This window comes from Cyprinus carpio, unplaced genomic scaffold, assembly GCF_018340385.1.
Source record: "Cyprinus carpio isolate SPL01 unplaced genomic scaffold, ASM1834038v1 S000000996, whole genome shotgun sequence".
Taxonomy (NCBI): Eukaryota; Metazoa; Chordata; class Actinopteri; order Cypriniformes; family Cyprinidae; genus Cyprinus; species Cyprinus carpio.
In genome coordinates, this window is record NW_024873718.1 from 71121 (window position 1) to 81120 (window position 10000).

The 10000-nt window shown below is 39.3% G+C and overlaps 12 non-coding genes across 12 annotated transcripts; all 12 read right to left on the reverse strand.

The window, feature by feature from the left end:
- Positions 1-2245: 2245 nt before the first annotated feature.
- LOC122143186 lies at positions 2246-2365 on the reverse strand. Its single transcript, XR_006159026.1, has one exon. It is a non-coding gene; the product is annotated as a 5S ribosomal RNA (ribosomal RNA).
- An 86-nt stretch (positions 2366-2451) lies between these two features.
- LOC122143239 lies at positions 2452-2572 on the reverse strand. Its single transcript, XR_006159075.1, has one exon. It is a non-coding gene; the product is annotated as a 5S ribosomal RNA (ribosomal RNA).
- Positions 2573-2661: 89 nt separating this feature from the next.
- LOC122143217 lies at positions 2662-2780 on the reverse strand. The gene has a single exon (XR_006159053.1). It is a non-coding gene; the product is annotated as a 5S ribosomal RNA (ribosomal RNA).
- Positions 2781-2868: 88 nt separating this feature from the next.
- Positions 2869-2989, reverse strand: LOC122143187. Its single transcript, XR_006159027.1, has one exon. It is a non-coding gene; the product is annotated as a 5S ribosomal RNA (ribosomal RNA).
- Positions 2990-3074: 85 nt separating this feature from the next.
- LOC122143183 lies at positions 3075-3198 on the reverse strand. The gene has a single exon (XR_006159023.1). It is a non-coding gene; the product is annotated as a 5S ribosomal RNA (ribosomal RNA).
- Positions 3199-3287: 89 nt separating this feature from the next.
- LOC122143181 lies at positions 3288-3406 on the reverse strand. The gene has a single exon (XR_006159021.1). It is a non-coding gene; the product is annotated as a 5S ribosomal RNA (ribosomal RNA).
- Positions 3407-3492: 86 nt separating this feature from the next.
- LOC122143219 lies at positions 3493-3611 on the reverse strand. The gene has a single exon (XR_006159055.1). It is a non-coding gene; the product is annotated as a 5S ribosomal RNA (ribosomal RNA).
- An 84-nt stretch (positions 3612-3695) lies between these two features.
- Positions 3696-3814, reverse strand: LOC122143230. Its single transcript, XR_006159066.1, has one exon. It is a non-coding gene; the product is annotated as a 5S ribosomal RNA (ribosomal RNA).
- An 89-nt stretch (positions 3815-3903) lies between these two features.
- LOC122143177 lies at positions 3904-4022 on the reverse strand. The gene has a single exon (XR_006159017.1). It is a non-coding gene; the product is annotated as a 5S ribosomal RNA (ribosomal RNA).
- Positions 4023-4106: 84 nt separating this feature from the next.
- On the reverse strand, positions 4107-4225 carry LOC122143188. The gene has a single exon (XR_006159028.1). It is a non-coding gene; the product is annotated as a 5S ribosomal RNA (ribosomal RNA).
- A 5370-nt stretch (positions 4226-9595) lies between these two features.
- Positions 9596-9715, reverse strand: LOC122143173. Its single transcript, XR_006159013.1, has one exon. It is a non-coding gene; the product is annotated as a 5S ribosomal RNA (ribosomal RNA).
- Positions 9716-9800: 85 nt separating this feature from the next.
- On the reverse strand, positions 9801-9919 carry LOC122143168. The gene has a single exon (XR_006159008.1). It is a non-coding gene; the product is annotated as a 5S ribosomal RNA (ribosomal RNA).
- Between the last annotated feature and the right edge of the window lie 81 nt (positions 9920-10000).

Here is a 10000-nt window from a genome sequence, read left to right on the forward strand (position 1 = left end):
TTTTCCTTTCTTCTAATCTCCTGACCCATTCCCTGTACACTAAAATCGTTTCTATATCCCTCCTTTCTCTCTTTGTAGTTCTTCTTCTTAAAACCTTTCTAAACACTTCTATTCTTCTTTCCTCTCTTAGAAATAGCCTTGTATCAAACCACTATATACCTTTATTGAATATTTTTTTTATTTCATAAATTCTTATACTATCCCACCCATACTCTTTATCTCTCTTCTGCTACATTCTACTCTCTCTCTCTTTCTTACTATTATTCTCTACTTCATTCCCCATTTTGTGATACCTCCCTTCTTAATCTCTTCCTTCAAAGTGCTACTATTTTTAAACGCTCAATCTGAGCATTCCCTTTCTCCTCTCTCTCCCCCTCTAGGTTTCATTCATATGCAGTACCCATTAACATCCCAATGATCTAATTTGTGCCAGCTTCATCTCTAGCAATACATCTGATCCATCTCCTCCATGTTTCTGTAAATAACATAAACTCCATTCTACTCTATTTCCATTTTATCCTTTCACCAATTGTCTCTTGAAAATCTTTTGAGCACTCCCTCATTCCCTCTCTCCATATCTATTAGATCAAGTATTTCATCCATTTAATTTAAGTACCTCCTTCCCTCCCGTTTCATCTCCTTTATATACCATATCATTTGGTTACATCCAATCTTACTAAAAACTGTATTTATAACTCCTAATATAAATAATATTTCTCCATTCTCTCCATCTGATCATTTAAACTCCAGTGGGCCATTTTCTTTTCTTAACCCTCTGCATTTTGGTGCATGGCCATTACACACAAAAAACATTTTCCCCTCCTATAACCATTTTCACAATAATACATTTCCCTCCATTATCCCGATATATGATTTCAACATCATCACTCATGTGTCTTTTACATAAAACCGCAACCCCTTTCCCATTCCCCCCACCATTGTTACAATAAATTCCTCCTCTCCAACTTCTTTTAAAACCTTCCATCATTTCATCTTTCCAACATGTTTCTTGCAATAATATTACATCAGCTTTTTTACATAGCGCTTTCATTTTCCCAAATTTATCCATTCTCATTAAACCCCTCACATTGATTGAAGTAATACATGGAGCCATTAACATCAACACATTCATATTTCATACTTTTCCCCCACCTTCTCTATTAAAACTCCATCATCGTTTGTACTTGATTTTCTTCTCCTTCTCTGTCCTTTTTCCCTACTTTCTCCTACATATGATTTAACATCCAATATTCCTCTTTTCATTCCCCTCCTCAGCTCCTCCAAATTCACTTCTATGCATTCCTCTACTTGCTCCTTCTCCTTTTTGTTCTCCTGTCTTTCTTTTATTATATCATCCACCGGACCCCTACACCCCTCTATCATATGTTCCACCATCTCAACCCCCTCTCCTCTCTCCAACTGCTTATCCCTACCCCTTCTTTTCCCTGCGTTCTGACTCTCTTTACTGTCATTCAGGACCCATCTTCTCTCCCTCATTTATGATCATGTCCATACTCTCCATATTCTCCCTCTCTCTTGTCTACCATTTTCATAGCTCTTACTCATTTATCTCTTCTTCATGTTCCTACTTTCTACAGTCATAAGCACCTCATAAATACTTTCTTCCTACAATCCAGACATTTATCAGCTTACAGTCTTCGCAAAATGCCCCTTGCTCAAAGCATCTTAAAACATTTGAAATCAGGATAATCCCCTTGAAAATGTGTCCTGGCTTTGCATACACATGTGCATATAGCTTTCTCCTCTGGTCCATCATGTATGTGACCCTTGTGTACTGGAGCTTCATCTGCTTCGCTTCTTTAAATTTTGCTATTTATAGGGCAGTGATGTTACTTCTCCTCTTTTTGGAAATTTAACCTCAAGCATACCTCGTTCCATCAGCAAATGCTCGCTCCAGGATAAACTCTTCTCTCTCTTTATTTTTTGGTTTCATTGGATTCACTCCCCAAAACTTCAATTTGTTCTCCACCCCACTTCATATCTCCTCCAAGTATGCTCGCAGGTGAAGAAAAAGACACCATATAAGCCCCTTCTTTTTACTTCCAGCCTCCTTATTTCAAGAATTGTCTTTAAAGATCAGCAACCCTAATGCGCAATGTATTAGATCCATATAGACAAAAAAACTAAAGCTTGCAGCACCTGGTATTCCCAGGCGGTCTCCCATCCAAAAGATCAGCAACCCTAATGCGCAATGTATTAGATCCATATAGACAAAAAAAACTAAAGCTTACAGCACCTGGTATTCCCAGGCGGTCTCCCATCCAAGTACTACACAGGGCCCGACCCTGCTTAGCTTCCTAGATCAGACGAGATCGGGCGCGCTCAGGGTGGTATGGCCGTAAGCGAGGGCTGCTGCAAAGTGTGGGCTATTTAAAGATCAGCCACCCTAATGCGCAGTATATTAGATCAATTTTGACATTTTAATACTAAAGCTTACAGCACCTGGTATTCCCAGGCGGTCTCCCATCCAAGTACTAACCAGGCCCGACCCTGCTTAGCTTCCGAGATCAGACGAGATCGGGCGCGCGCTCAGGGTGGTATGGCCGTAAGCGAGGGCTGCTGCAAAGTGTGGGCTATTTAAAGATCAGCCACCCTAATGCTGCAGTATATTAGATCCATTTTGACAAAAAAAAAAACTAAAGCTTACAGCACCTGGTATTCCCAGGCGGTCTCCCATCCAAGTACTAACCAGGCCCGACCCTGCTTAGCTTCCGAGATCAGACGAGATCGGGCGCGCTCAGGGTGGTATGGCTGTAAGCGAGGGCTGCTGCAAAGTGTGGTCTATTTAAAGATCAGCCACCCTAATCTGCAGTATGTATTAGATCCAATTTTGACGAAAAAAACTAAAGCTTACAGCACTTGGTATTCCCAGGCGGTCTCCCATCCAAGTACTAACCAGGCCCGACCCTGCTTAGCTTCCGAGATCAGACGAGATCGGGCGCGCGCTCAGGTTGGTATGGCCGTAAGCGAGAGCTTCTGCAAAGTGTGGGCTATTTAAAGATCAGCAACCCTAATGCGCAGTATATTAGCTCAATTTTGATAAAAAAAACTAAAGCTTACAGCACCTGGTATTCCCAGGCGGTCTCCCATCCAAGTACTAACCAGGCCCGACCCTGCTTAGCTTCCGAGATCAGACGAGATCGGGAAAAGCGCGCTCAGGTTGGTATGGCCGTAAGCGAGGGCTGCTGCAAAGTGTGGGCTATTTAAAGATCAGCCATAATAAGGCCCAAACCTATTAGATCAGCCAATTTTAGAAAAAAAACTAAAGCTTACAGCACCTGGTATTCCCAGGCGGTCTCCCATCCAAATACTAACCAGGCCTGACCCCGTTTAGCTTCCGAGATCAGACGAGATCGGGCGCGCTCAGGGTGGTATGGCCGTAAGCGAGGGCTGCTGCAAAGTGTGGTCTATTTAAAGATCAGCAACCCTAATGCGCAATGTATTAGATCCATATAGATAAAAAAAAACTAAAGCTTACAGCACCTGGTATTCCCAGGCGGTCTCCCATCCAAGTACTAACCAGGCCCGACCCTGCTTAGCTTCCGAGATCAGACGAGATCGGGCGTGCTCAGGGTGGTATGGCCGTAAGCGAGAGCTTCTTTAAAGTGTGGGCTATTTAAAGATCAGCAACCCTAATGCGCAATGTATTAGATCCATATAGACAAAAAAACTAAAGCTTACAGCACCTGGTATTCCCAGGCGGTCTCCCATCCAAGTACTAACCAGGCCCGACCCTGCTTAGCTTCCGAGATCAGACGAGATCTGGCGCGCTCAGGGTGGTATGGCCGTAAGCGAGGGCTGCTGCAAATTGTGGTCTATTTAAAGATCAGCCACCCTAATCTGCAGTATATTAGCTCAATTTTGATAAAAAAAAAAAACTAAAGCTTACAGCACCTGGTATTCCCAGGCGGTCTCCCATCCAAGTACTAACCAGGCCCGACCCTGCTTAGCTTCCGAGATCAGACGAGATCGGGCGCGCTCAGGGTGGTATGGCCGTAAGCGAGGGCTGTTGCAAAGTGTGGGCTATTTAAAGATCAGCAACCCTAATGCGCAATGTATTAGATCCATATAGACAAAAAAACTAAAGCTTACAGCACCTGGTATTCCCAGGCGGTCTCCCATCCAAGTACTAACCAGGCCCGACCCTGCTTAGCTTCCGAGATCAGACGAGATCGGGCGCGCTCAGGGTGGTATGGCCGTAAGCGAGAGCTTCTGCAAAGTGTGGGCTATTTAAAGATCAGCAACCCTAATGCGCAATGTATTAGATCCATATAGACAAAAAAACTAAAGCTTACAGCACCTGGTATTCCCAGGCGGTCTCCCATCCAAGTACTAACCAGGGCCCGACCCTGCTTAGCTTCCGAGATCAGACGAGATCGGGCGCGCTTTTTTTTTTTTTTTTTTTTTTTTTTTATTATAAAACATTTAAAATATACAGTCATTTCATTTGCTTCATACAGGTTAAAATCCCATGACATTATTATTCGTATTTCCCCCATAGCCAGTTTACACCTTTTTCTTTCAATTCCAACATTGGATTCCCTCTTACAATCATTTCTATAAAATCATCCTCTTTGTTTTCCATTAAAAAATAATTCCATAACAGTCTCACAGAGTATTCCATCCTGTTTTTAAAGATTATCCACACATCAACATTTTTCCTATCATATTTCGCCATATTTCTTCTCAACCATATTACATACTTTGCTATTGTTACACATAAATTAAAGGTATACATATTACTGTCATTATGACCAAATAAAAACATTGTTTCCCACTTCTTTTGGTCCTCTTCATACTTCCCCACCCAAAATTGCTTTTGCAATTTCCTTCATTTTTCTCATAAAATCATCTAACCTTTCACAATAAAAAAACAGATGTAACAGTCCTTCCTTTTCTTTCATACACACTTTACACTTTGCATCATTTTGAATTCCTATTTTATGTAATCTCATCTCTGTTAACATACAATTGTGTCTCAATAAATAATTAAAATTCTCTAAAATTGGTTCCATATATTTCAATCTCACATTTCCCCAAATTTCATTTTCATTTAAGTCATCATATCTTTCTTTCCAGTAGTTCAAAGCTACTGGTTTTGTAAAAGCAATAGACCTAAAAACACTATACACATTCCTTACTTTGCATAAATTAAAATGAACTTTCCCCCCATTTGACCTTTTAAAAAATACATCTGGAAATTCATTCTCGTCCCCACTCTCATGGTTTTCAATTCTTTCAATCCAGTCCTTCGGTATTGCTTTCTTTAAATCCTCATATTGTCCTTCCAACTTACTTCTCCACGCCCTTTTGCCCCCCTCTCTTAATGTGTCCACAACTGCCTGTAAAGGTAAATAACCCTCTATCACCTCATACAATAAATCTTTTATTTGTCTCAAACCACAATCCCACCATTCTTTATAATACATGACCTCACCGTCCCTTATAATATTTGGATGGTTGTTCAATGGTTGTTCTAAAAGCTGGGCCCTTCCTTTAGGTAAAATCAGTACATTTTCTAAAAATTCCCCCCATGATTCCAAAACCTCCACATAAAAACATGGCAGACCTGTTAACATCCAGCTTTTCATTTTCATCCATAAAACATTACATCCCATATTCCATTTTTCCAGGTAATATTCCATGACACTTTTCCAAATTACATCACTGTTTCTCTCTAGAAACTTCTGAACTGTTTTAATTCTCAGTGTTCTCATTCTTAAAAATGGATCTAAAAGTCCCAGTCCTCCCTCCTTTATGTTTCCAAGTAATGTATTATACGCAATCTTAGCCCTTCCGTTTCCCCATAAAAACTTTAAAACCAATTCTTTCATTCTTTTGTAGTACACATGAGGCAATGGGGTTACTCCCAACACATACCAGACTTTCGACAGCATCATTGAATTTATAATTAAAACTTTCCCCCTTAGCGTTAAGTCTCTCGCTTGCCAAAATCTCAGCCTTTTTCCAATTCCATTCAAAACACCTTCCCAATTCAAAATGTCTGCTTTATTAGAATCCATACCCACCCACACCCCCAAAATCTTGATGTGCTGCATTTCCTCCTTGAATTGTATGTGCTGCGGTATTTCCTCTACTCTCCCAATCCTCATGCATACACTTTTCCCCACATTTACTTTAGCTCCCGACCCTTTACAATATCTTTCTAAAATCCCCATTGCCCTATCTATACTTTGGGTGTCTTCTACCAACCAGGTTGTATCATCTGCATACTGATACACTGCTTCTCTTTGGAAATGGTTCTTTATTTGTATTCCTTTGATTTCTCTGTCTGCCTTAATAGCCAAACCGAGTGGCTCGGCTACCAGAGAGTAAAGTAAGGCAGACAGTGGGCATCCTTGCCTGATCGACCTTGTTGGTTGAAAACAATCCGTTAAAAAACCATTGCATTTTATGCACGTTAACACATCTGAGTAAAAAATCCAAATCCATTTTCTAAAATTTTCTCCAAAACCAAAAGCCTTAAGAACATCAAATAAAAACTCATGCTCTACCCTGTCAAAAGCCTTTTCTAAATCCAGACTTATTAAAAATCCCCCCTTTCCCTTGTCCTTCATATAACAAATTGTGTCTCTTATACTTTTAACCACATCTGCTATATCCCTTCCTTGGACCCCGTATGCCTGTGTCGTTTTTATTAATTTTGGTAAAACCTTTTTTAATCTGTTTGCTAAGACTTTTGCTAAAATTTTAAAATCTGTATTCAACATTGATATAGGTCTGAAATTTTTAAGATCTTTTGGATTACCGCTTTTTTTGTAAATCATTTTTATCATGCCTATTTTCATTTTTTCACTCAAGACCTCCTTCTTGAAAATTTCTTCAAAAACTTCTTTTAAAATTGGCACTAACATTTCTCTAAAAGTTTTATAAAATTCATTAATCAAACCATCCACACCAGGGCTCTTTCCAGGTTTTAACTGTTGAATTGCAATATCTATTTCTTCTTCCTTAATTTCTTCATCACAAAAAATCCTGTCCTCCCCTGTTAACTTAGATTTAATTTGTTTAATCAAAAACTCCTCATCATTTTTCAATTTTTTCCTTTGTCTTTTAAATTTGTCATTTTAATGTTGTTTTGCTTTTTTTTTTTATTTATTTATTTAGTTTTTGTTTTTGTTTTTTTTTATTTAAGACTTCTTTCAATAGATCAGCCTTCTGCCTATTTTTTTCTAAATTAAAGAAAAATTTTGTGCATCTCTCTCCCTCTACTGCATATTTTGCTTTACTTCTTATAATTGCACCCTTACATTTTTCCTCTTCTAATATCTTTAATTTATCTTGTAGCATTATTATTTTTTCAATTTCCTCTTTTCCATTGCTTTCCTCCACTTTTCTTAACTCATTATTCAGCAGTTTTGTTAATTCGGTTTCCTTCTGTCTTTCTACTTTTCGGACATCTTTGCTGTATTCTATAGAAAATTTCTTTATTTCCCACTTAACACTATCCCACCATACTCTTTTCTCTTCCCTATACATTCTATTAATTTTGCTTTCTTCCACAATCCATTTAATACTTTCCTGATATGTATTACTCTTTAAAATCTTTGCATTTAAAACCCACACTCCCCCTCCCCTTTTCACACTTGAAGAATCTAATGTTAAAAATAAGAAAGAATGATCACTAAAACCAACTCGTTTATAATAAACATTAGTAATATTCCCTTGCATTTCCTCTGTACATAAAATATAATCAATCCTACTTTGTTTCAGTTCTTTTAAAACAAATTGCCTTCTTGAAAATTGCCTACTTGTTCTATTTCTTTCTCTCCACACATCAATCAATTTAAAATCCCCCATCAGTTTTTTCAACTCCTCCCTTCCCTTATCAGTCTTAAAAACCATATTACTTGCTAAGTCTAATTCTGTAAAAACAGTATTAAAATCCCCCATTAAAATCACCCTTTCGTTAATTCTTACATTTGCAGATATTGTTTTAAAAAATTCCACCTTTTCCTTTTCTTCATTTGGAGCATGTATGTTACATATTGTACATCTCTCATCTCCTTTTTCTATTTCCACAGCTAAACACTTCCCTGCTCCATCATTAAACACCACACTTTCTTTTTCACACACCTCTCTTCTTATTAAAATAGCAACCCCTTTCCCAGTTTTCTCTGTACCATTATTACAATGTATATTCCCATCCCATAAATTTTCAAACCTTTTAACACAATCATTTTTCCAATTAGTTTCTTGTAATACAAGTACATCCACCCCTCTACATAATTCCCTCATATTTTCAAACTTCTCCACATCCATTAGACCTCGTGCATTAAATGAAACAACTCTTAAAAACATAAAAACAATATAAAATAAATAATTAAAACATTTCTTCTTTTTTTTTTTCAGTCATCCTCCATATCTCTCAGAGCATCAAATCTATTCGCATAACCCTCCTTGTCTTTCAATATTCCTTGCCTTAAAATTCTTTTCTTTGCAATGTCTATATTGGGTATTACCTTTAAAGTTCTTCTTCTTTGTATTCCTTCTCTTTCTTTTCTATGTTTCTCTTCTCCTTTTCTCTCCATTCTCCTCTCCTGATAACCTTCCTCGTTGTTTTTTTGTTCCCCATGTTCCTCGCTCATGTCCATATTCTTTTGCACAGTCCCTTGCGATGTTGTTATTTCTCCATCTAGTTCTTTCCCCTTTTCTCCTGTGTTCCCCCTGATGTTCTTTCTCTCCATTGTCCTCTCTCAGTCCACCGTGTTTCTCTTCTCCTTTTCTCTCCATTCTCCCCTCTTGATAACCTTCCTCGTTGTTTTTTGTTCCTCCTGTTCCTCGCTTATGTCCATGGTCCTTTGCACAGTCTCTTGTGATATTGTTATTTCTCCATCTAGTTCTTTTTCCTTTCCTCCTGTGTCTGCTTGATGTTCTTCCTCTCCATTTTCCTCTCCCAGTCCACCATCCTCCATCTCCTTGTTTAAAACATTGTCTATCTCTGTTTCCCTCTGCTTTTGCCCACTCACATTAACAACCATATCTGTTTCTTGTTCACTACTATTTTCTACCTCCCCCATCCAACATTCGCACCTCACCAACACTTTTCTACATTCCGGGCACTTCACTGCATTGCAGCTCCTTGCAAAGTGCCCCTGCTCTTCGCATTTGTAACACTTAAACTCCGGGCAATCTTTAAGTACATGTCCTGGATCCATACACAATCTACATGTTTTCACCTGCCGATCGTGTATAATCCGAAAGTACTGTGTGCCCTCAGCTGTCTCAAACTTGCTGCTATAAGGTAGAGATACAACTTCCTTTGGGAACTTGACCTTTACATATCTCGTACCATCTGCTATTTCAGTACCCGGATATGTTCTTCTCTTAATGCTGGATGAGGGAGTTACACCCCATGCCTCCAATTTATCTAATATATCCTGGTCATTGTCCCCCTAATCTGGCAGTATATTAGCTCAATTTTGATAAAAAAAACTAAAGCTTACAGCACCTGGTATTCCCAGGCGGTCTCCCATCCAAGTACTAACCAGGCCCGACCCTGCTTAGCTTCCGAGATCAGACGAGATCGTCAATTTTGATAAAAAAAAACTAAAGCTTACAGCACCTGGTATTTCCCAGGCGGTCTCCCATCCAAGTACTAACCAGGCCCGACCCTGCTTAGCTTCCGAGATCAGACGAGATCTGGCGCGCTCAGGGTGGTATGGCCGTAAGCGAGGGCTGCTGCAAAGTGTGGGCTATTTAAAGATCAGCCACCCTAATCTGCAGTATATTAGCTCAATTTTGATAAAAAAAACTAAAGCTTACAGCACCTGGTATTCCCAGGCGTTCTCCCATCCAAGTACTAACCAGGCCCGACCCTGCTTAGCTTCCGAGATCAGACGAGATCGGGCGCGCTCAGGGTGGTATGGCCGTAAGCGAGGGCTGCTGCAAAGTGTGGGCTATTTAAAGATCAGCAACCCTAATGCGCAATGTATTAGATCCATATAGACAAAAAAAA